Source organism: Trichosurus vulpecula, chromosome 2 (genome assembly GCF_011100635.1).
Source record: "Trichosurus vulpecula isolate mTriVul1 chromosome 2, mTriVul1.pri, whole genome shotgun sequence".
NCBI lineage: Eukaryota > Metazoa > Chordata > Mammalia > Diprotodontia > Phalangeridae > Trichosurus > Trichosurus vulpecula.
The window spans coordinates 460,152,825-460,180,002 of record NC_050574.1 but is presented as its reverse complement, the minus strand read 5'-3'; the positions used below and the strand labels follow the sequence as shown (position 1 = coordinate 460,180,002).

Here is a 27,178-nt window from a genome sequence, read left to right as displayed (position 1 = left end):
AGGTGCATGTGAGATTAGGTTTTTGTATATTACATCTTCTCTAAATATGGTGGGTATTTAAAATAGTATTTATTTTGTATAAGCCTTGATAAAGAACAGATGTGACAAAAGCATTTAAAATTAGTATTAAGAAAACCTAAAGAGAAAGAGTGAGAAACAACAGAAAGAGGAAGAGCAAGAAACAAAGAGGGAGGGAGGAAAAAGAGAGGGAGGTAGAGAGAGAGACAGAGACAGAAAGAGAGAGAGAGAGAGAGAAGGAAGGAGGGAGGGAGGGAGGGAGGGAGGAAGAAGAAAAAGATTAAGAAGAACAAGAAAACAGAAGAGCAGTAGAAAGAGGAGGAGGAGGGGGAGGAAAAGGAGGAGAAACAAATGGACCAGTCATCCAAGTAGACTTGGAAGGAGAAAAAAGTATACATTTAGCTATTTTCTAATCTTTTCTCAAAAAAAGGTTTATATAGTCAGTTTTTATTTGGCATTCAATCGATTCACTGGGTAGAGGATTTCAATATAATATTGACTGGTTTGCCGGGGGAAAGAAGCCTTAATATAATGGTAGGGTTGTAGAATGATGAGAAAAAAAACTAGACTTGATAATTTAGACAGAAATAACAACATGTTGATCTTGCCATGCCTAATCTTCAAAGATCAAAAGGATGATTGGAAGTACAATGAGTCGAGTCAGGTAGATTGCTTTTTGTCTTTCATTGCTAATATTCTAAATTAATGGCTATGGTAGCCAGAAAACATTTTAGCTGAAGGTACAAACGCTACTCGAATTAAAACCCACTCTGCAACTTAGAAACGGTATTTCTGTTGTTTCACTAGGGCTTTCTGAACATTCAGAGCTATCTTCAGTGACATAGGAGGACTGAACATGATGTGCAAGCATTATTATTTTTTTTTGTCAGTCTGAGGCACTAAACTTGCTATGTCAGGATCCGTATTCAGCTGATTATGTCAGGTCCATTTCTTTTTATGAGCTGTAAATTTGTGTTTCCTCAGCACATATGCATTCATTTTGTACTATATTTTTGTCCACATGAATTTGTTCTCTAGTTGGATGATACGCATAAGTCAGTTCCTAATTTGTGAATGGGTTGTGCTCCAGAAGTTCCTATCACAGACAGTTGTTGGGATCTCTCAAGATATTTTACTAACATAGTAGTTTGGTTCTCATCAGATCACATGTCTATGTACAGATGAGGAAACTGTGACCCAGAGAAACAATTTAACTTGTCCAGGTCACACAGCTAATTACTTGCAGATTCAGGACTAGAACATCCAGTCTCTTTGTTCCACTTGTGATTTGCTTCCTCCAAAATTTAATGTTGATAAAAACAGATTTACCTGGCATTCTAGCAACTGGACAGCTCTATTAATTGGCACGTCACAGCTATAGTGTAATAATAATTTATGTCATAATCATGAACCTAAGGCATTGCAGGAACCTGAAGTGTTTCCTGAGTTAGTAAAGATTAAATTATATCCAGAATTGTTTTTTATAGGAAGTGAATGTTATTATAATTGTTTTAATTTGATAACAACATAGGATAGTTGATAACTACCAACATTAAATACTGTAAAGAGCAATGTACTAAGTGCCAAAAGACCTTGTTATAAAGTTCTGTTTCTGGGCTTTGGAGGTCATGGGTGAATCACTTAACAGCTAGCCCTTAGTTTCTCATCTATAAAATGGGAATAGTAGAATGTACATTATTGACCTCAAAGGGTTGCCATGAGAAATGTGCTTCATAAGCTCTAAAAAAAGAAAATAAGGTATTATTGCTTCTATCATGCTTCAGCAAATGTGACATTGAAGAGGCTATGCAAATCCATTTATGCTTAGCAAAGTCCTTTCTATGCCTTTGTAGGAAGGCTTCAGGAGTTTCTTTAGGTGAAAAAAAAAAATTCCACCTGGTGGCCAGTATCACCTTTCTGATGAAGAACGTCTAGAATTTAGCTAGTCTTGTGTTGTACCAGAAGCGAGTGAGACACACCACAGAGTATAAGTTTTAAGTGGAGAATTTATTAGCTGGCAGCCATTGGGGTACTGGAACCACAAATCAATGGCCATGTGTTGGGGTGATGGCTTGACTTATATAGGACATGTGGGGGTACAGTGATTAATTATCTCCTGGAACCTACAGGCCAGGTCACTGGGTGGGGGGAACAGGAACAAAGGTCCTGGCTGATCAAAAGATTCAGTCAGGTTATCATACTAGTGGGATAATCTCATTTACATTCCTTGGTGGAGTTGCAGAGTCCCAGGGATATCTGCTAGAAAAGGGTCTGCCAGGTTATCCTTCAGTGGGATGGTCCTATCTATTGACATTCCTTGGTGGAGTCATGGAGTCCCGGGGGTTTGCTAAATGCCAAAGATATCTGAGTCCATTTTTTCTGGGGGGTGCTTGTCAGTAGCTAGGGGTTTCTCAGAGTTTCCTAATTTTCCTTGTATTACACTTGTCCTTTGGATGATGAACTGTTCCAAAAATCTTGTTAGCAGCTTCTGTGGGGGTGTAAGATCCACCAACAACCAGTACCCAGAAAGCTGCCAGAACAGGTTCTTTGATCTGCTTTACTGAGGAAAGTAACTTTAAAGGGTTAACAATCTCAGTTTAATCATATACATCAAATCATAATCATAAACATACAAATATGATTCACAGTTCAGGGGGAAAAGATCAGCCCCCTGAACTTCAAGGCAAATACAAACAGAAATTACAAACATCAGTAGACAGACCTTGTCTGATTCAAATAACAATACATAGTTACCAGTACCAACATCTGGGTTGCAAAGCTGAGGGGCAGTTTGCAGCTTGTCTAGAGTCTCAACACTCCTTCCATGTGTGTGCCCCAAAAATCAAATGCCAAGCTTTCCTCAATTATATCCAGTTTGGAGCCTTGAGGGCTCTGACCTCACCCAGGCTGGGTCTGGGAAAGTTCTCCATCCCCAGGATCACATCAATGACTCCCAATTGTCTCAGTGCCGAGAAATACTCCAAGACAAAAAGATCGCACTTTATCTGCCCCATTCAATCAAAGGCCAGAATCAGAGAGAATAAGAGAAGAAAGGCAAAATGTCCCACCTTAATTACTATTACATGAACTCAAACCATTTCCCCAGTGCCTTGCATAAGTGCATATTGTTTAAGGAATTCAAGATATTTTCATATCCTAAACGGACATTTACTTAAGTACGTCCTATTTCCTAAAATTTAACTTTAAATAGATAGTTGCTGTTAGGTCAGGTATATTTGTGATGCTGGTTTCACAAGATATTTTCTGAATAAGAAAAGACTTAGGAAATAGTACCCTACCACACATTAGGATTCAAATACAACTGGCATTGAAAGGAGAACAAAATGTAACAAAAATGTCTTTACCCTGGTGAGCTACTTATAAACTCTAGATTCAATTCCTTCATGTTGCTTCATTTTGAGAATAAAAAAATTCTAATGATTATTCTCCTACTTTGCTAAATCAGGTGCATAAACAATTCATAATTCTGATGCTGTGAAATATCACTCACACATTTATATTAAAGAGAGAAAAGAGAATTTCTGAATACTGTAATCTCTACAGCTGCCTCCCATTTGCCTTTAATTCTTTTCATTTTATTGAATGAATGGATGACTCAACATGCATTTAAAATCCTTAGCATGTGCATAGCACTGTGCTACAGGCAGCAAAAAACGGAAGACAACTCAGCCCCTGCTCTATAAAGAGACTTAGATCTTGCTGATATCATGGAAACATGCACGTAGAGTCTCTCACATGCAGCAGAAGCCTGGGAGTCCCTGATTCATTTACATACAAATGGCTTTCTAGGAGTCCTTTTCAAGGACTTAAGATACCCTGGTAGAATGATGCAGGGGCCAGAGGAACTCTTCTATGTTGCATGACGCTGTCATTTTGGACTTTCCATTTCTCCTCCATCCTCTCCTTTCCTTTCAACGCCATTGTTGTAGAACCAGGAACTGCAAAAAATTACCACTAGAGAGAGCTCCCAGCTCAAATCTCTGCTTCTTACCTTGGGGTCCTTAGATCAGAGACTTAGAAGTAGAAACGACCATACTTTAAACCATACTTGTGGGTTGCCTCCTCCAAAATTAAATTTTGACAAAAATGAATTTATTTGGCATTCTAGCAACTAGATATCTCTGTGAGTTGGCATGTCTCAGCTACAATATAATACACTGTGGGTTGATTTTTTTTAATGGACTTATCTGGCATTCTTGCAAGTGGGAAACAATATAGTATAAACTGAATGCATAAACAATATAGAACAATAGACTAGGAATCAAGAGACTGTGCAAGTGATTAGCTACATGACTTTGGACAATGTGAATTATTTCTGTGGGCCTCAGTATCTTCATCTTTAAAATGAGGGTTTAGGAATAGATCCGGGACTCCAAGAGTTCATTGATATATTTCAAGGATCTATAAACTTAGATGGAGGAAAAAAAATTCCCTCTGCATTTAAATATTATTGGTTTCCTTTGTAATCCTAAATATTGTATGGATTTAAAATATTCTGAGAAAGGGCCCATAGACTTCACCAGACTGTCAAAGGGGTCCATCATACACACACACATGCACACACACACACACACACACACACACACACACACTAAAGGCCAAGTCCTCCTAGAGTAGAGGATGTCCCTTAATTTTTGTGTAGCAATAGTAAGTCAGTCAGTCAGTCTGTAAGTATTTATTATGGTCCAGTTCTGACCTTCTCTGATTTGCTGTTTTTCATTGAAGCATAATGAAATGGAGGACAAAGGCAACATGAAATATTTCTCTCATACTCATGGCACACAAGGCAAAGCTTCAGTTCTTGGAACTAATAAAAGTGTACCATACCTAAAGCTGTCTACATCTCTCATAATTAATTAATGCAGAATCCATCAACCTTGAGCACGTTGCTTTGGTTTTTGTGTCCCTCTTGGATAGAGTTCATAATCTCGCCCCAGTTTTTAACTGCCACCACCATGTAAGCAAAATAGCTACATCTGGCAGCCTACAAAACATGAGGAAATTATATGCTTTTCTGTCTCGAAAGTAATGAAAAGTTTTAAATAACTTGCCTGAAGATCATTTTTTTAAAAAATATAGAGAAAGGAATTATAGAAAATTATAGAAAGAAATGAAAATTTGGTTCAAATCTAGTCTTAGACACTTACTATCTGTGTGGCCCTAGGCAAGTCACTTCACATCTTCTGGCTTTAGTTCCCTCACCTGCAAAATAAGGCTAATATTAGCACTCACTCCCCACCCCTCGCCCTGGTTGTTGTGAGGAAAAAAAATAAAATAATATTGTGTGGTACATTGCAAACTTTAAACACTAAATTCTAGGTATTATTATTGATATTTATTAAACTTTGAAGATTGAATTTGAAGATGCACCATTCTCCTAAGATGAATAATTAAATTCTGATAGGCTCCTTATAAAATAAAAGTTAAGACTTATTTCCTGCTACAGAAAAAGAAATGTACAATTCCTTTTGCAACAGTCAAATTTCAAAGCCTCAGTACGAAACTAAACATGCCCATCCTGTGGCATTTGTAAACCTATTATTTTGCACTGTTGTAAGAAGAAACTATTGAGTGTCATTAAAAAAATAAGAAAAGGGGAAATGGTAGATAGCTGCAGATATATTGGATTTATTATATATGGCCAGCTTTAAATGGAAATTCCTCAAAGGTCAGGGTGAACTTCCCTGTATTTGTGTTGCTTGCATTATATATTACCTGGCACAAAATATAAAGGGGCAGTCATGAAGTCCTGTTTGGATATCTTGTCAGAATGACCTGAGACTATGTTACATCGCTTTGGATGGGAGAGCAAGATGGGAAGACACTGGAATATGTTATATATTATGAAAGGCAGGGAAAGTGAGCTATTAAACCCTTAATTGAAAAAGAAAAATGAATCACTCAAGATATTATTTATTTGTTCCCATTTGAATTTTTAAAGGTAGTTTTCATTAAATATCAAGCTTCTCCCTTGTAGGTCCTTTATTACTCACTATTGACTGAATTTTATAAAAGCAAATAAAAGACCTCCAAGGTCAGGTCAATTTGTCAAGTTCTTGTTGGTTTATATGGAGGTGAATTTTGGTCCAAATGTTGCCGTGCTCTATAGTTTTTTCTTTTTTCAATTGGGCATTTTCATACTATGAAATTTCATTTGTATAAGCCATTTGACTGCTATAATCCTGGGAAAAGACATCAACCTATCCACACATTTTTCTTTCTTCCTCTAATTCCCAACCCTCATCTTCTTCAAGAACAGCAAACCCACAAAATCAAGGAGAGACATTGGCCCCAGCCCCAGCCCAATTTCCTGTTTCTGTCCCTACTGATGACTCCTATTTTTTTTTACTGTCTATACCAGATTGAGTTCAGGCTGGACAATTCTGAAATTACTTCTACTGGATTGGATTGTGATGACAATTGTTAGGGGCAGCCTTAATGCCAGCACCCCATTCAAGCTCTATGTTGAGAAAAAAATGAGGCACTTGCAAATCATTGAACACTAATAAATTGAAGTTTGCCTTGTCTTAACACAGGGAAGGTGTGCAGCAAGGTGGGACCTAGCTTCTCTGGTCACTTCCTCTATTGTTTCCCTTTGTGAAAAGGTCTGGTCACCAGGGCAATATATGGTGATTTCTTTGTGCTTCAGAAGTCCTCCAAGTCACAAGACCCCAACTCCTTGTGCATAGAACTTTTCTCTACCCTTGGGTGACTGAGTGTAAACAGTAATTGTTTTCTGTTCTGGCCAGAAACTCAGAGCATCTTCCCCTCCCAGATAATTCTTTTGGGAAATCAAACTAGACCACCTTTTGCCTCAGTTCTTACCTAGCCTTTAATTACTGAATGGGTGTTGCCTCAGACAAACTGAGACCTGGGAAAGCTTAAAAAATCCTAGGATCTCCCACTGCATCTGGGGCCATCACCAGCTATCCTGACTGATGTCTTGCCACTGGGCTCCTGTGACTCTGGAGGAAAAAGTGAGGTGGATGATTTTGCACAGCTTTGCCTCACTTAAATCCAATTCGCTTGCAATTGAAGACATAACACTCCTGATGCTATTGGTCCTCCTGTAGGATGAAGGATGAATGACCAGGAAGCTGCCTGTTGAGGGAGGCAGGGGCCAGTCAAACCCCAGGGACAGCTTTGTTACCTTTTAGGGAAAACTAATCCCTATTGCAGAGAAACAGGGAGCCCTGGTCCTACCAGGTAGTGAGTGAAATCTGATGTTAAAATAATTAAAAGCACCTAATGAATCCACACTTTTGGTTATTTTAATTACCTAGACACAAACAACTCTTTGAAAACACTCAAACTTCTTCAAATCCGTGGTTGAATATTCTGCACCAGACCGTGGAGCCCCCTAATGAGTGTAAGAAATTAAATCCACATCCTCTCTCTGGATATCTCATAGCCCTGAGCATTGACAGAGATACAACCTGGGATTTGGCAGCCGCAGAATATATGTATGAAACAGCGTTTCACGATCTGATAGTGCATATCATGCCACATGATAGTTAGTGGTAAGAGTCATAAAAGCAAATTAGATACCTGGCAGGCTCAAGTCATTGTTAAGGGGGAAAAAAGTCATTCTATCCAGGCAGCATGGGACTCCTGGCCATACATCAGTCTTTTTAATCAGTCTCACGTATGAGAAATCACACCGTCAGCCATATCACTTTTTAATACGAAGGACAGTGATATACAGTGAAATCTCTATTATTCAGAGGTTAATTATCCATTTTGTGGATCATGCAGGACCTTTTTTCTCTCCCTTCTGACCTCTTGACAGTTTTATTGCTTGATTATTAATTCCACGAGAGGAAAAGCAGGAACAGGTAAAGGAAGAGAGGCTCCAATTAGTCAATTTTCAATTGTCAGAATCTGTGGCAAAGACTTTTATGGGGGAGGAGGCTTGAAACTAATGACTAAATGAAGTTTTCAGATTATTAGAGGATTTCAATTATCCATGCCCTCCATTACCACAGATAATAAAGGGTTGGCTCTATCACAAATGTCTTAACCTTGGTGTATTGTAAAGTTTTAGTAATATAGTTGCCTTGCTTGGGATCACTGGGAAATGTATCATTCGATGATACCTCTTTGCATCACGTCATTGGTGTGTAGAGCCCCTCACATCGAAATGTATAACACGGATGCAGGACAGTAACTCATCTGTATTATAGAGTCTTAGAGATACATGAAGCACTGAGGCATTAAGTGACTTGTCCAGGGCCCCATAGCTAGTATTTGTCAGAGACAGGGCTTGGACCCAGGGCTTTTTGCTCCTCAGATGGACTGCTATCCACTATGCTACATTACTTCTCTGTGATATATATTAGCAAGGGGAAGGTAGAACTATTTGCAATTATTTTCACGTTACTAGCGCCTACATAATAGTTGGGAGGATAATGTATGTATTCCTAATACGCCTCTGAACCAAAAGGTGCTCAGCTGTAACCTATTTTCTTTTATCCAGATAGAGCTTTAACCTCCCTTCCCCTTGCCACACACACAGTATTCCACTGAAAAACCTAAACTTTATTTTTTTTTAAATTAAAGATTCCAGAGACAAATTGTGACAGTATTGCACATATATTATAGAATAGAATTTTGTGTTCCATAAGGTCATGGAAAGGTGAGATGTCTCTCCCACCAATTCTAAAATAACACTGGGAAAACAATTTTATGACTATAATCTTCTCATTTTGCTAACAATGTAAAGTACAGTGATGTCCACATCTCTTGGGGTAATGGCCACATGTGTGTGATTCTGCTTATGTTAGGCTAACCCAGATAATCAGACTTGGCCCAGATTAAATAGGGCAGAGCCGTTTCCCCACCTTCTTTGTCAGATGAATGCCAAATTGTGCGCCATACACATGTTTCAGTGTTCCCTTTTATTGTGTTTTAAATTCTGAGGTTTATTAAGAATGACTGTTACTCCTCAGGAATGGGCAAAAGTTGTAGCTTTTTAAAGCGTATACTTGAATGAGAGATTTTAGAGGAGATTTGGTTATGTATTATTCAGGCATTTCAAGAATTATTCAAGGCCACAATGAAATACGCTCAATTATGCCTATAAGTAAAAAAACAAATGTCATTAAAAATGAAAAACAGTGCCAAGAATGGACAAACTGTTGTTGAAAAACTGCCTAGTTAATCCTTAGAAAACAAGCAAAGACACAGAGGGGCCTGGCAGGTGGGATTGTTATTAATTTCTCTATAGTGTAGTTTAAGTTTCTTGAAGTTGAGGAATAGCAAGAAGGCCAACAAAACAACAGTTGCTAATCCTTGTTACAAAGAGAAAAAAATTTGTTATGGGGAAGGCAGTACAAAGACTAGAGTAATAGCAACCAATAAAAAGGCTCTAACCAAATTGTTTTCAGAAGTACCCAGATAAGCCTATAGGAGCTGTCCCTCTTCATCAGACTGTAAAGTAATATTACACAAAATGTTTTTAGAAATGTTTCACTTCTAATGGTCCAGGAGGCCTCTCATTGAAGGAATTATGAAATCTGTTGCATATGTGGACATACAGAGAAGCAGTAATGTTCCAGTTCCGCAGAAATTCCCAAGTAGAAATAGATTACTACAATATGGCTTTCAACCACGCCACACGTCATGAAAGGTTGAAAAAAAAAGTTTTGACAAAAGATAAACATGCTTCAATGACCTAACAATTCACCTGATTTAAAACGTATTAAAAATCACCAAGGCTAGACTTAGAAAAATGGATTGCCCATTAAAGGTATGCTTAATATTCAATGTGACATATGATTTCATGATGAAGAAATTGATGAATACATGTCAGAATCTTGTGAAATCAATGTCAAATCATGCATAATAAGTGACTGTAGTAAAAAGAGGAAATACATAGTGAACGTTTTAAAAGATGCAAAAAGCTGGAAAGTTTCCTCAATAGGCCAAAATTTATATCTTTTTCTTTGTCAGTTATTTGATGCACACATATAGATGGTACACCTTTGTTTAGCAATGTGTTATTATGAGTTCAGTCAGCATAGACTTTCTATAACCTAATACAAATTATTGTGATTTAAAGCCATCTCCTATTGCCACATCATCAGTGGAAAAAGAGAAATGCATCTGCATAGATCTGTAAAATGAAGAAGTTGGATTAGATGGCTTTAGAGGCCCCTCCCAGTTCTAAATCTATGAATCTATATTTATTTTTCTTCTATACATGAATGTACAATGAGCTTTGCTTCACCATAAATATTACCATTCTGTTGTTTCTTATAAATTTTGCCTTGTTCATGTTGATCTTCTTTTCCAAATTATCAAGAAAATTTTAGATTTTAATGTGGTGCTAGCCAGGCCAAGATAAACACATTTAGGATAGGTTCCACCTATCCCTATATATGTCTGTGTAGAATTATTAAGGATAGGGACTAGATCTGCCATTAGTGCAGGAAACTCCTTCTAACAATGCAGGTTTGTACCTTCTCTGCAGCTGCTCTTAGTCATAGCCAGTATGGGAATTTGGTTTGCTTGACTATGAATATTTGTTACCAGAATATTTTCTGGTTGTCGTTCAGTTGAGAGTTGGCCAGGGGGGAGAGTGGGGCTAGGGATAGAGTAAACAAAAAGAAAAAGAAAAAAAAGGGTGTCATAGAAGCATTTTATTTTTAAGAGATAACAGAAGGAAGGCCAAGAAGAATTACTGACAACCCGGACAACTTTGAAAGTTATAGTTTGAATTTATTTTATATATGTGTGCATACATATATACACATATATATATATACACACATACAGATTTTATGTATATATATATATTTGTGGGTGTGAATATATTATGCACATATATTTAATATATTATATGATGTAATATATAATACATATGCTATATTAAAAGTAAGCTGTACATAATAGAATTCAATTCCTTGTGAAATCCTCAATTTTTTATTCTACACTGTGTGGAAATACTCATTTGATTTTGTATTTGTTAAGTTCAGAATAAAAAATAAAATTAAAAAAATTAAAAAGCATATAGCCTTAGTTGCCTAGAGCACTGAAAGTTTAAGTGACTCACATATGTTCACACAGCCGTGGTATGTTAGAGGCATGACCTGAACCATGGTCTTCCTCACTTTAAAACCCACTCTGATTGTTCTACAATATCTTGATGAGTGAGTCACTTCTACACTAAAAAAAGAAATCAAGATTATAGCATCCCCTTTTTTATGTCTCTGTAGTCATTATCACAGCTATTTAATGAAACTATGGTCATAACTAAGATGTGGCAATCAGAGCTTGGCTCCAGGGCATCAAAATTCAGAGAGCACTGAAAGCATTTGTACTTTATCAGGTAGAAAAACTGAACTTAGCATTTAACAAAAATAATTAGTTAAAACAGAAAGCTACCCAGGCTTCCCCCAGTAATGGCCGTGCTGTCAGTTTCCTTTCCTTTAGGAGCCTGTGTCTAGGGGTTTCTCTTCAACCCATAAGATGTTATCTTAGGGTCTCTTTCCCAGAAAAGGCCTTGGGTCCTAAAATTTGGGGTATCTGCCTAAACTTCCTCACCCTCCCTTACCCTAAAACTTAATTTATCTTGAAAAAAGTGATTTGCAGTTGCCTTTTGGTCTGCTAGTTCTATTTGGTGCTTGCCTTGGGTATGACAATTACTAATTGTGGTTCTGGAGAGAAACCCCAAAACCACCTAAGAGAAGATAAAGGCATTCCACTGAAATTTCAGGAAAGGAGGGACTGTATCTTTCCCCTCCTCCCCCTTTATTTTATAAGAGAATTACCTTCCATTCTTGAGTTTAACTTTTCCAAAGAGTTGCTTACTCAGAAAGGTAGGGACTTCTTTTTTCTTTTTCCATAAAAGGGAAGAAGTGTTAATTATATAGTACCATTTTATGTTTGAACCAGTGTACATTTCACCAAGAGCAGAAGAGCAGGTTGTTTTCTGGATAATTTTTCTACCTTCTCCAAGGAAACATATGCCTTTGCCTTTTACTCATGTGGTCTGTGTTTAACAAATAAAGGCTGAGTTCAGAATTGAGTCTTACACGTTGATTGGAGATGTTTTCAAGGTCAGGACTGAGTTTCATAAGAGGTTTTATTTTTCAATACAACTGACATTCGCCACCATCAGCCAAAAGACAAACTTGTCTAATAAAGCTTTCAGATTCAATTTACTCTCTGCATACAGCTTGAGGAATCTCTGGAGGTCACGCACAGCATGTAGTGTAACCCCAACAGGGAGAAGTGATGAAAAGAGCCTGGGCAAAAAGCTGACACTGTACCTTCAAAGCTGCATGAATACAAATATAATAAGCAAGTTTATAGACATAAATCTCTGTGGTTCTGGGGATTTCCATCTTGATCTCTGACTCCCTGGAATATTTGAATTCATGGATTTGTAGCTATTATTAAAGTAAATAAATACAACATACAAGGAAAATATGCTTAAACAACAGAGATCTGATGTAAATCGGGAAAAACAAGGTTGTTACTTCATATTTAACTCAGTTATAGGGTCTCTGAGGCCTCTGAGTCTGATATGTTTCCAGTAATAGTGGGTACAAGACACACATTTACAGGTGTCTACCTAATTCTATTTCCGTTTTCCCCTTGGCTCTTATTGAACATGCTTAAGGGTCTTTAGGCACACTGGGTCTGCGGCATGCGAATGATTCACTGAGAGAAGTGGACTTGTACGTTTAGTCCTATAATTTCTATCCTGCTGTGGGAAACAATGTTTTACAAAACGAAATATAATTGAAATTCTAATTCTCATCCTTCTTTGTGTTGTCTAAAATCCCTGGCCCATTCTGAAGTTGTAAGTATAACCACAGGGCAGAAATGAAAATGCAGCTGGTAATCTCCCCAGTTAGTTGGTACTCACTTCTGAGTTCTGTATCTGATTCCAGGCAAATGGAAATTTGCCTAAAATCTATTTTTCATGCCGCTGGAAGATCAGAGAAGATACCGGTACAGAAGGGGCCATCATAATGGGAATCTTGATATTTTAGCCCTGTTGGTCCTTAGCTTTACTTCTGAGAATTCTAGACCTATCAGTCAAGTACAAAATATTCAGTTTAACAACAAAATCGTAACAAGAAACTCTGGGAAGAACCAGATTCCAGTGCTTCTCTTAAATGCAAGAGTAATTACTGCTCTTTTTCAGTTTGCGCAGTCTTTAAGACGTGCCTGACTCTCCCTGACCCATATGGGATTTTCTTGGTACTAGAGTGGTTTGCCATTTCCTTTTCCGTTGGATTTGGGCAAACGGAGCTTCAATGACTAGTCTCACTTCACACAGCTAGTGAGTGTCTGAGGCCAGATTTGAACTTGGGTCTTCTAGACTCCCAGCCTAATACTCTATCCATTGAGCCACCTAGCATCTGCTGCAAGAGTACTTAAAGAAGTGTACTTAGGATGCCATTCATTTATTCTCTCTCTTTTTAAAACGGCATTCTATAGTCCTCTTTCTTGATAAGCAATTCTGTGTCTATAGACCTGGTCATCTGGAAATCTGCCCTAGTATTCATTCGGTTCAGTAGATGAAGTGAAGAAGACGTCATTATCCACTTCATAAGCATGGTACAGTAAAAGTGGAGTCCTGGTTCTGCTGTTTCACTTTCATTTAATTTAGCGTGTTTATTCGGTGTCTGCTATACATTGGGCAATACGCCAAGCACCAGGAATACAAAGACTAACAGGAAAAAGACAATCCCTATACTCAAGGAGTTTCCAGTTCTCCTTATGAGACAGAACTGGTATGTGAATAAGCATAGGAGAACAGAAAGAATACCAACAGGCAAGGCATGGCCTCCCAGAGGAAAGGACACTGGACTTGAACCCTTATCAGAAAATAAGATGTGGGAGGGGAGGAATTAAGAGGGCACACAGGCATGGGAGAGCTGCTCATGCAAATGCACGAAAGCCAGAGATGAGATATCGAGTTCTGGAAACATCTAACAATAGTCCAGTGTGGTTCTCACTGAGAGTTTGTGAGAAGGAATGATGCGAAATAAGACTGGAAAAGTGGTAGGAGCCAGACTGTAGAGGGGCCTGAGTACCAGCCTAAGGAGTTTTTATTTGTTCCTTATAGGGTAATGGTCTCTGAAGTGGGTTGGGCAAGATGAGCCATGGGGGTGTGGGAAGAAAACCTTAGAACTAAGGAGAGCAGCACCACCGTTGTCTCTTTCTACCTGTCTGCTGTTCTGTTTTACTGGGGTGTAGCTCAGGCTGTGCTGGACAGTTAGCCAAATACTCTGCTTCCTGGGCAAGCTAGCAAGCCCCTGGCCTCTGTGCAGTCTGTCCTCCCTCAAACTCTTCCCCCAGTCACAGCAGCAGCACATACCATGGCCCAGGGTCCTCAACAAGATGCACAAGAGTCTGGGCTCTTCTTTATCTTTCTCCCCAGCAAGAAAAACAAAAACAAAAAAATGAAGAGTCGTTAGAGAGACCCTTAAAATAACAGTAGTAGTTGCTGCAGGAATGGTTCTGCAGCAGGCAGCAGCAGCTACAGTAGCAACTGAAAAGAGATATTAGTGTCTCTTGTTATTGGTCTAGGAGTTGGGGATTGGGTAGCCAAGCGTGGGATTCTCTCAGATCAGTAGCCTGATCCCAAGATAGCTTGGGACCAAATGAAAAAGACTAGACACCACTAGGTAACTACCCAAACATCTTGTCATCTGCTCTATGTTAATTCATTCCTCCTTCCAGACAGTTGTCCCCCAGGACATAGAAGCTGACCTCTTCAGAAATTGTATCCCCATTCTGCCCCACATGTATATGAAGGAAGAAAGAAATGTATTAGCTGAATTTTTAATTGCGTAATTGGTAGGTAGGATTAGAAAAAAAATGTATTAGGACAGGGACAGCCAAAAATTTACTTCTTCCATTGCGATCTACATGTATATGTGAGGATATAATTTTCAAGTACAGCAGCCATTAAAACTAAATATTAAAATTAAGTGAACTTAAAAAAAAATTAAGTGAACTTTGATTAAATTTACTTTGTTTAAACCGTGATAGTGAAATAGTGGCTGGCCAATGAACCAAGTACTTATTAGCATGTGCAGAGTGCTTGACGGGCACTATGGTCATTGGCTAATTCTTCATTACAATATTAAAAATAATGAAGTATGTTCAGTCATATTACCCTCACTAAATAACATTAGTAATATGTTCAGTGAAGACAAAAAGGCTTTTTTTGTGTTGTTAAAATATTTTAATACAGTTTATTTCATCTTTATCACATCCTTTTCAATTTCTTTTTAGGTCTTGTTTTATAATGTACATAAAATATTAGCCTGAAAGTACGTATATTTATAAATGCACAGATATACAGACACACAAACATACACTGTTCTTCATGCTTTCTAGCCTTTCCCTTTCAAAAAGCTGGCACAAAAATCTTTCTAATGCAAAGATCTGGCTATCTTCAGAAGCCTTTAGATGCTTCCTAACAAATCATGAGATTGAGAACAGTAAGAAATCTTCTACATCACCTAGTTACAGAATCACAAAGTTTTTGTTGGAACAAATCTGACTAGCCAACCAGTACAACCCATAAACAAGAGAAATCTCCTCTACAACACACCAAATGAATTATCATCACAACTATGCTTGAAGACTTCCAGTGAAAGGGAACACACCTCAGACCAAGAGAGTGCATTTCATTTTTGAAAAGTTCAGATCGCTAGCAAGTTTTTCCGAACACCAAGTTTAAATATTCCTCTTTGAAAATTACACCCAAACAGAACAAGACTCCATTTTCCACATGACCCCTTCAAACACTTGAATACAGCCCTTATGTTCCCCCTCAGGTTTCTCATGTCCAGTCTAAACATGCTGAACCCTTTCAAATGATAAAGCTTGCGGCATGGATCCAAGGCCTTTTATTTTCCTGCTTACCAACTTCTGTACACTCTCCACTTTATCAGTGTCTTAAGGTGATATGAGCATTGATTTAGATCTAGAAAGGAACTCATAGGCCATTTGTTCTAAATCCCTCATTTTTAAGAGACTAAGGCCCAGGAAGGCTGTGACTTCCTCAAAGTCACACAAGTTGTAAGCATTAGAGATGGGTTTGGAACTCAGGTTTTCTGACTGGAAAGGGACCTCTCCAAATCAATATTTTTCCTCTCTTCTCCTCCAGTACCTTTTTCAGGTACCTTGATGTTTTAGCTAGCCTGGCTTGCCTACCCTGTGGGTGGTGAAAATAAATGGCCCTTTTTCTACTGGAGTTATTTGCCCAAGATTATTAAGGGCTATCAGGGCAAGGTAGAAGCAGGACCGGTGGATTTGGAGACTCTGTTACTAGTAGGGCTCTTGTGTTTATCAAATGGAACTAAGAAAAGATATGTAGATATCTACTTATCTATATTTGTACACGTAAATAGAAAGTTAGATGGATGTATGAGACATATACAGATGCACAGGCAGACACAAACATCTACAGACACAAACAGTAGTAACAGTACCTCACCCCCACCAACACCTTCCAACCCAGTACAACAACTATATCATCTATAAGGCTCTTTGCAGAGCTGGCATTTTCTCTCTCTCATTTTCCTCCCTACTCAGTTGGAGGTTTGTGGCTTCCTTCTTAAATAATGGTTTCTAGATTTGAAAAGAATGTTCCAGATGTAATCTCAGCAGAGAATACAGAGGGACCATCAGTTCTTTATTCCTGAAAGCTATTCCTCTCTTAATGTAACCCCAGACTGGGTTTCCTTTTTTTAATTTCTCCATCAAATTGCTAACTCATATTGAGTTTATAGTTTGCTAATGCCCCTAGATCATTTTTAGTCAAACCACCATTTCCCCATACCTCTTCTATTCCGTATTCTTAAATTTTATTTGAGAACCTGAGTTTGTGACTTTATCCCCAATAGATTTTATCTTATTAGATGCATATCAGTAATCTAATCTTTCAAGAAATTTGGAAGGAGATTTTGGCATGATGTGTGTTGGCTATTCCTCCTGTCTTTGTGTAATATTCAGATTTCATATATATTCCATCTATGTTTTCATCTAAGCCATTGGTGAACAATTTTAGTCAGTGAATAACCAAGCACAGATCCCAGGGCCCTCTACTGGAGACCTTTCTAATTGACATTGAACAATTAACAGCTACTCTCAGTTAATCAGCTAGTTCCATACCCACCTACTTGTGCTGTTATCTAAACCAAATCTCTCCACCTTTTCCACAAGAACATAAGATATTTTAACAAGTACTTTAATAATCCTGATTCCCTTTCTACTACATGACACTGTCCCTTCTAAGCCTTTAGTCTAATTACTCACCAGTCTAATTAAGTTGGATCATAAGACCATGTGAAGTGGTGTCATGAAATAAAAATAACCATATTGGGCAAGATCTTGATTCCATGTTAAGGCAATTGTAGTCCGTTCTCTAAGCAATGCTAAATGGCCTAAGGTTTTTGAAAAGGGGAGTGATACAATCAGATCTTTTGCGTTGTTTCCTCACTAATTCTAACACATTTCATGTGTATAAAAATATTGTGAATTTATGCAGGAAAGGAATGTGATCATATCAGTTCCTCATGTTGAACCATTTGACAGTGCTCAGAATTTTAGTGGCAAGCACTTTCTTTTTTGGTCTTCAATAGCTGTGACTATAGCATCTGCAGGAGCGCTTAGCAGGTTGCATCTCCACAAGTATTGCTTCCCAGAATGATGGCTATAGGCATTTTTATTTCCAAAACTCTTGAGTTCAGGGTTTGGGGCTATATCCATTAGAGTCTAAGGGGAAAGAGAAATTCTTTTCGTTGTATATCTGAATTAGTTGCTGTTATTATTTATTTGGTGTGGAGATGTGTAGAAGACAGAAATAGGAACGAGCTTTGCTCATACATATTGGGTTCTCAAACCAGCACAAATCTCATGCTAAGTAAAGACCCACAAATTAGCTTTTGGCTACTTTGTCTAAGTGAAAATTGAGGCAATGGAATTAGCTTTCATGAACGGAATGTTATCCTTACAACTATAGCTACTAGTGAACTCCGTGACATAAAATTACATTATAATATCCTTTAAATAGAACACTTTCAGACTGGTTCAGAGAAACCTGTGTGTTTGGTGGGGGACAGTTCTGTAAATTAGACTGCATCATTCTATTTTTTTCCCTTGTACTTAAGAGTGATTCATAGGCAAGACCATTTATTTTCAAATTCAAAAACAAAACCTTTTTTTTCCCTCATGGAGAATTCAAAAACTGCACATTGCAAATATTTTACTAGGGGAGTGCTCTTTTTTAGATGCCTTTTTGAATATTTTGTAAATTTTGTGAGGTATTCCAGATGTTAAACCTGAAAATTTGGTTGAAGGAAACAAGAGAGCTAGGTGATAGAAAAATTCATATTATTTATTTATCCATTCATTCCCTTTAAACATAGCAGACAGACATGATCATGGATTGAGCAGACAGAGTCTGACTGACTTGTACAGAAACATGAACAGGTTTTATATTTTTTTTAGAACAATCACAATTCAGCACGTTACTCAATTTGATGATCCCCATGTATGTTTAACCGCAAGACAAGGATTTCCCTTAATGGAATAGGGTTGTAAAGAATGTTGACAAAGGTCGGTTAAAGTATATACCCATAGAATATTAAGTGCGGTGGTCTTCTCGGGATTAGGGTCTCATCCCTTAATGGCTAACAGGGAAAGAACATCCCTAGGTCAGTCTGATCTGGCCTTGTTGACAGAGGTAAGGATATTTCCTGAGCAAACTTCAGAGAACAAAGAAGCCCAGGTCCTGGATCTTCTTCCAGTTACTCATTAATTCAGGCTCTGGGTCTGGTTGAAATTAAAAATGATATAAAATAGTATAAAATGTTCCACGCAGAAAAAAAAAAGTTATATATTCACTAGGATTAAGCAAATAGAAATCTCTTCACTCACATTTTCACAGGGTTAATTTTTTCTCCTGTTATGATGAAATGCTCATCCTATTTATTTATCCCCTTCCCCAGTAAGCTTTAGTCAACTTGTAAACTGTTACTGCAGCCTACTTTATCTTAAATGATAATGTGATATTCCCTGGGCCTCGTGCGCTTTCACAGATGATGGCTGAAAATGTGTGTAACCTTCCCTTTTATATGACCTCCCCCAAATTGTACTCATACTGATAGGTTAGATTCCCAAGAGGGCAACCCCTACTATAGGTTCAAGGTGTTTCTGTCTTACCTAAAACTTTAGCCCACAAGCCTCTACATTTAAGACTCATCTGGTAGATAGAATTAACTCAAAACAAAATGATTTGCTAAGACAGCATAGCAAAGACCACAATTACAAAACATTCACTGGAATAAGTCTCTCATTAATATACGCAATGTCCCTTGAAAGAGTGGGCACATATACACAGTACATTGGTACTGCGGTTTACAGATAGGGAGTACCTGCGGCCAAAGCAATACCTTGGAACCTGTGGGGCCCTGATGCCGGATTTCTTTCTCATGCTGCTCCCAGATCGGTGAAACCTTGCTCTTGGGAATATTGCTCAGCTGGTCCCAGTGGGCCTGAGTTTGCTTACAATTCAACTCCTGACTGCCAGGGATACTTCTCTCTTGAATGCATTCTTGTCTGGCTCTTTTCCCTGCTCCTAGGGGTCAGACTCCTCAGAGCAGTCTCCCAAGACCATCTCCTTTCCCTGCTAAGAGTATCTACTACTGGGTTAATGGTTCTGATACAAGTGGCATTGTGGTGGCGAGGGGAGGCAAAAGGAGAGAGACATTCCCTCACTCCCTGATGCTCTTTCTAGAGGCTCATGGGGAGGGACAAAGAACATGCATGCCCCTCTCAAGATCTAGGTTCTTCTTCTATAGTTAACTCTCCTCTAGATTTGCCAGAAGTCACACATCTAGAAGCTACTCTCTGCCTCTAAAGCTGACAAGCTTCCTTTTAAAAGGCTACTCTCCTGGTGCCCCCATTTTGGGGAAGGGTCCAGGCCACTGTCCATCATTTCCCTCTTGGCTTTGATTCTGGCTCTTGAGCCCCTGCCTGAACCTAGGCTCAAGTACATTCTGCATCTCTTCCCTAACCCACATTCCAGGTCCATTTTATGTGTTGTCCTTCTCTAATAGAAGACACTGTGCTTGGGGACAAGAGCTGTTTTACTTTTTCATGTTTCTTTATCTCTAGGACTTAGCGTAGTACCTGGCTCACAGCAACCACTGCCTGTTGTCTGCCTGCCTGCCCACTCCCTCTGTGTGGCCAGTTTTTTGTTAGTCAATAGTAAGCTGTTCTTATTTTATCAGTGAAGTTCTTCACATTTCAAAAAGTGGTAATAAGATGAATACCCTTCTTTGTACTTTGTTCAAGGCATTAACACCTTCTCTGTTACCTACTCCTTTTGTGATTTCATCGACTGGACTGGGAGAAATGAAATCAATTGACCAACCAGCTTCCTGCCCCTATGTATACATAAGGTGACTAAATAAAAAAAATCTCCAACTGTGATTGATCACCACTTATAAAATTTTATTGGTATTTTGTCAGATGAAAAATGAGGATTTCTCTATATTTATCTAACTTCAAGTGCAGTTGAAAAAGTTGTCTTGCTTATAAATGCTTTACTTATGTTACTTTTGCCACATCTATGAGATAGATGGGAAATAATTATTTTCACTATTGTAATAGAGGGTTGAGATAAGGACTGTCATTTCCCTGGTATAGGACACTGTAATGGGGCAGGTAGGTGACACAGTGGATAGAGTGCTGAGCCTGGATTCCGGAAGAGCTGAGTTCAAATTTGACCTCAGATACTTAGCAGCTGTATGACCCTGGGCAAGTCACTTAATCTCTGTTTGTCTCGGTCTCCTCATCTGTAAAATAAAGGTGAAAATAGTACTACCTCCCAGGGCTGTTATGAGGAGCAAATGAGATTATTATTATGAAACTTTAGCACAGTGTCTGGCTAAGTACCATATAAGTGTTTATTATTATTACCAATTATTAAATGGGGTTAGCAATAGCACCTACCTCCCAGAGCTATTGTGAGGAGTACATGAGACACTATCTGTAAGGCACTTACCCCAGTTCTGACACATAATAGGCACTTAATATTTATTCTACCCATACAATTTCCTCCACCATTGCAGATTTTTCTTAGACCCTTGCCTAGGACACTGAGAGCTTAAGCGACTTGTCTAGGGTCACTCTAGCCATTATATGTCGGAGGCAGGACTTGAACCCATGTTTTAGATCAGCTCTCTATCTAATACTCCATTTCTTCTCCTCATCCACAATTTTATAGATGAGAAATTTGAAGCTCAGAAGGATAAAATGAGGCATCATAGTCATATAAAATTATCGAAAAAAAGACCAACCCAAGGTGTTGAGATCAAAGATAGACTCAGAACATCCCAAAGTTGAAAGAGACCTATGTGGTTAAGTCCAATTTCTTTGCTGATGATGCCTGAATCCCTGGAGTCAGCCCATGTTTGATCCTGCAGGAGACCTCTAAAGACAAGGCAGCAAAATTTTGCTGAAGGTTGACAAAGAACTGGCCATGGCACAGATGGGTACCAGCAAGGTGGGTTAATATGTATTAAGGAAGTATGAGAGGTCAATTTTAGTTGCTAGGGAAAAATCTTCAGGTCTCTTATATGATGATTAAGAAATATTGTTAGTGCCAGAGAAGAACTGAAAAAGGCAATGCTACCACTACTAAGTCTATTTCCAAAGATGATTAGGGAAAAAGGAAAAGGATTTATATGTTCTAAAATGTTTATAGCAGCTCACTTTGTGGTGGCAAAGAACTGGAAATTGCAGGGACGCCCATAAGTTGGGGAATGGATGAACAAGCGTGGTATAGGATTGTGATAGAATTCTACTGTGCTATAAGGAATAATGAGCTTGATTATCTTAGGAAACCATGGAAAGACTTAAACGAAATAATGAAGAACAAAATGAGAACCAAAAGAATGTTGTAAACAGTAACAGCAATGTTGTTTTAAGAAGGACTTTGAGCAACTAAGTCATTTTGAGTATTATAAATACCCAAATTAGCTATAAAGGACATATGAAGAAAGATGCTATCTGCAACCAGAGGAAAAAAAAACCTGACAAATGGAAATATGTATAGAATAAATTTACATATATATATATATATATATATATATATATATATACACATGTATACACACATATATTTGTGTCTAATGGTAGCCATGTGTAGGATTGGTGGGGGTGGGGGAGGAGAAAAAAGAAATGTACGTGATAACTTTATTATATATTTAAAAGGAATAGCTAGTTGTACATAACAGATTTGCAATTTCATGTGCAATTCTCTTTTTATTATACTATGTTGTGGAAATGCTTGTTTTATTCCATAAATTAAAAAGAAAACATATTAAGAAAAGAAAAAATAAAGTATGAATTGAATCCAATGAACATTAAGTGCCTACTTTGAAATTAAAAGACAAAAAAGAAAATCTCTGATTTCAAGGAACTTATATTCTACTGTGGTGGGATATAAAATCTGCACAGTCAGTAGATTTCATGAGGTATAAAGAACGTCGTTCAAGGAATCTGGAGGAAACTTTGAGTTGGTGGGCAAACTAAAAACAAAGTTTGGGTTCCAGATAAAACAAAATAATACCAGGTGTGTTGGATTTAAAGGTCAAAAAGCAGCAAAATATCATCGGAGTCGACAATTATGACAAGCCCAAAAGGAACAAAAGAACACTGGCTTCAGATGGATGGGCCGAGAGACTAGATGATGAAGGCAAGATCTGCTTAAGGAAAAGGAATCCTTTAAAATAACCCTGATTTCACTGCTATAAGCTTTCCTGCCTCATCTTGAGCTGGGTTCAGCTCATAAAAGTCCATCCTTCTCATTCATCCTTCTGGCGACGAGCGTCTCTGAATTTAGCTGGGCTGGTCCCTCGATGGTCATCACACTGGCTATCCCTGGTCTGATTCCCTAGCCTTCCAGTGTGATAGATAGAACCTGTCTACTGGAGTTTGTACTCCACTTGCATAGCCTTTGCGGTGGTATACATAAATCACTTTATGAATATTGAACTTTCCATAGATCTGTAAACTTGAAAGCACAATACAAAAATCCATTATTATCATAACTCACATTTCTTCGATTCATCATGGCTTACAAAGCACTTACTTCGCAACAATCCTGTGAAGTAGATAATTCAAGTATCATTATCACCATTTAATAGACAAAGACACTGAGGCCTAGTAAGATTAAGGGATTTTTCCCAAGGCCACTCAGCTAGTAAACTCATGAGCTGCGACTCAAACCCAGTCTCTTGACTAAAGTCTTATTTGCTTTGCACATTGCCTTGAGATATGGCCAATGTGCCACTATATTCTGAGAATGTTTATGAAAAACATTGAATTTATTTGCCTCTGAAAATGCTGTCCTTTTATATTTTTTGCACTATAAATCAGAAAGTCCTCTATAAAACATAAATTAATAACCTTATCAAATTTGTTCTGACATTTTTGTGACTGTCTTCTGTCTTTTGTTATTTACCATTTGCAACATACATTTGCTATAACAAACATAACATAGCACAATGCAGCACAACACCATAGCCTAGCATAAAATAAGACAACATGGTATGACATGAAGTCACATCACATCATATCACAAAAAAGACAGCAAGGTGGTATATTGGGTAAGAGCACTGGACCTCGTGTTAGGAGGACCTAAGTTCACATACTGCCTCAGATACTTACTAGCTATGTGGGGATGGGCAGGTCACTTCATCTTAGCCTCAGTTTCCTCAGCCATAAAACTGGGCACAATAATGCCACCTACCTCACAGGGAATCTGTATTTGTATGTGTGATATGATGTGATATGATACCATGTCATGTCATCTTATTTTAGGATAGATTATAATGTTGTGCTGTGCTGTGCTATGTTATGTTTATTATAGCAAATGTATATTGCCAATGGTGAATAACAAAAGACAGAAACAAGTCACGAAAACGTTTTCAAGATAAATTTGATAATTTGTGAGGGTTAAATGAGTTGACATTTACACAGTGCTTTGCCAACATTAAAGCACTATATGAATGCTTAAAGTTATTATCATTATTATTAATCCTTTGTAATACATTTCAGTTCCTGAAGGAATATAGAGGAATATGGGGCAGTGAGTCTGGAAGGGAGTAAAAGAAAGTTGTAGTTCAGCACTTGAGCTATAATTTTTTTTCCTTAGAAAGGTAACATTTTGGTAGCACATGGTTATGCTCATTTTATTAAATTTTCCACTTAATTCAATTAACTTTCATAATTTTTCTTTCTTTGCTGTGTACCCACTTCTCTTCATATTTTTCTTCTCTTGTCTATTTCTTCAAACTCCTCTCCCTCTACAAATCACATGGAGAAGCATTTGGGGAACTTCACAGCATGCACTTTGAAGCTCCAGGAAGTGCAATGCTCACCAGACCTCCCCTTTCCCCTTCCACCTTCTTCCCCCACCATCAATATCATCCTCCTTGATCTTATACTAATAGGTAAATTTATAATTGCAAAACAGACAAGAATCTCTAGAATATATCTGAAATGGAGGACAACTTGTTTGCCTCAGTTTTCAAAAAATGAATGATTATGCAGCTATTTGAAAGGGGAGAAGTTGAGATTTTAAATTATTCAACACAATTTATAATTGTATTTTTCTTTGTAGTATGACTGTGGAAGGTACTAAGTGTATTTCTAATGCATTGTCATCCATGTCATTTTCTCCTGAAACAGAGGGATAATGAAATTGTCTGAAAGGAAATAAATTGCAGGAGTCAAAAGCTTTAGTTGAAATTGCTGCATTACCCCTACCATCAACTCTTTCACTGGCCAGCCATTGTTTTTCTGAAACAAATTACCTGTTACCCATTTTCCCCACCTACACTTTTTCTGTTTTCTTTATTCTGATCAGTCATATCTTTGAAATGTTTTTGGACTCCTTATATTCTCTGACATCCTCTATAATAGAAATAACCTCCTACTTAAAGACCCCCAAAGACATAATAATGTTGATTATGGTTAATATCTTCTGTCATGTTCAAATCTCTTGCTTCTCTCTGATTTTTCTCATCTCTTCCCAAAGCTTCAGTGTTATTTGCTTCATGTAGTTAGATTGAATCCATAGAATAGGAATAATGGCTGATTCCATATTGTCTTCTATTACCATTATCATACCACATCCTGATGATGAGGATAGGATAGGCTTATATTTATTTAGTGAATTTTGTCATATAATGGGATATAGATGTATGTATTTATAAATATAGATACATAGATAGATAGATAGAAATATGGTATCCCAAAAATCTTCATACAATTGTAAAGTGTGAAAGTTTAAAACTGCACAAAGATTTTGGGGCACACTGTATAGGACATACATATGTGAATTATATATGTATAGAGAGAGACATTTAATAAAGGCATTTCATACAGTTATTCTATTTTTCTATGTATGTCCATATTCTGTATACCTTATTTTATAACTTTATTGTAATACAATTAAGCTTTAATAACTTAAATTTGTACTGATTTTTGAAACATCCTCTGCCCCTGTGTGTGTATGCAGACACATGTGATTCATATAACACTTCAATGTTTGCAAAGTACTTTACAAATGTTTTCTCATTTGATTTTCACACAACCCTGGGAGGTAGGTTCTATTATCACCATTTTGTAGATGAGGAAATTGAGAAGTTACTTGACTTACCCAAGGTCATACAGCTAAAAAATATCTGAGGTTGGATTCTATTTCAGGTCTTGATGAGTCCAGGTCTAGTGCTCTACCTACTACCCACCCCCCTACATATAGATTACGTATACATACACAAAATAGTACTTGAGTGTACGTGTGTATGTGTTCTTATATGAAGGCATATCCGTATGTGTGTGCATACAGACATGCACACAAGTATTACTGCTCCCAATGAGAGAAAGCGTGGAATTGTTGAAGCACATCATGACCTGGAAGACTCAGTTTCAAATCACAGCTAAAATATTCTCTACTTGTTTGATCATGGACAACGAATTTAACTTGAAATTCTCTTCATTTGTAATACTTATACTACCTGCCTCAAAGCGTTATTGAGGAAAATGCTTTGTAAATATTAAAACACTGTGGAGGAATGACTTTTCAGGTAAAGGGAGAAAAGACTCCGAAGGGGGAAATGACTTCTCTGAAATCCTACAGTTCCTCAGTCACTCTTCCAAATCAGGTCTTCTAGGTCACGGTGCAGTGCTGTGCTCTTTCTACTATCTGATGCCACCCATTATATCTATACACCAGATTATACTTCCTGACTGTTATTTTTAGTATATTTTGCTTCTGTTTAAAATTTAACCAAGTTTTGACATTTTTATTTTTCTTAATGCTACATGCAGATGCAGCATTTTAAAATTTTCTTTATTGGGGGGGCCGAGCCAAGATGGCCGCATGAAGGCAGCATCTTACCGAAGCTCTCTCACAAGGTCTGTCAGATTCCTATAAAAAAGTGAATTTGAGCAGATTTGAGAGAGTCAGAAACCACGAGGAATCTGCGTGGGGCAAATTTCCGAGCCAGGAGAGTCTGAAAGGCCGGAGGCACGAATCTGTAGGCTCAGAGAGGGCTCGGTGTGGAGCTGCTCCAGACCAAGGCGGAAGCGGCCGGCCGGGAAATCCACGTGGGAGACGGGCTGGGAGAAAGCTGGGCGCCAGAAACCAGTGGAGATCGCCAGGCCTCCCAACACAGGATGGCAGTCTGTGGAAGCGACAAGAGGCAGCGCAACGCCACTGGCCGTGAAACACAGACTCCTGAGGCTTGCAGCCCAAACATATGAAATGCGGATTCTTGAACTTCAAGGAGGCGTAATGGCCAGGTAAAGGGCTCTAATCCCTCCCCTCCCCACCCAGAGAATTCCTCGGGGAAAAAAAAATTAGAATGCTGGAACTGAGCAGAAAGTAGTGGGGCTTCAGTGGTCAAATAGTAGAAGTTCATCAGTCCCAGAGGGGCAGAGTCAGCAGGGGTCAATGCCAGGAGCCCAGACGTAACCTTACTGCCCCAGGGGAAGTGCCAGACATCAGCTCAAACAACAAACAGCTGAGACCATTGCTTAAAAGCAAGTGCTGGAGAGCACCCATAGGGAGTGAGATGCCAGGGAGCCA

The 27,178-nt window shown here is 38.2% G+C and overlaps 1 protein-coding gene across 6 annotated transcripts in view; it reads left to right on the top strand.

Annotated features, from left to right (window-relative positions):
- The window catches only part of DMD (dystrophin), a 1,925,924-nt gene that overhangs the window by 1,143,150 nt on the left and 755,596 nt on the right, over nucleotides 1–27,178 (top strand). The window lies entirely within an intron of this gene.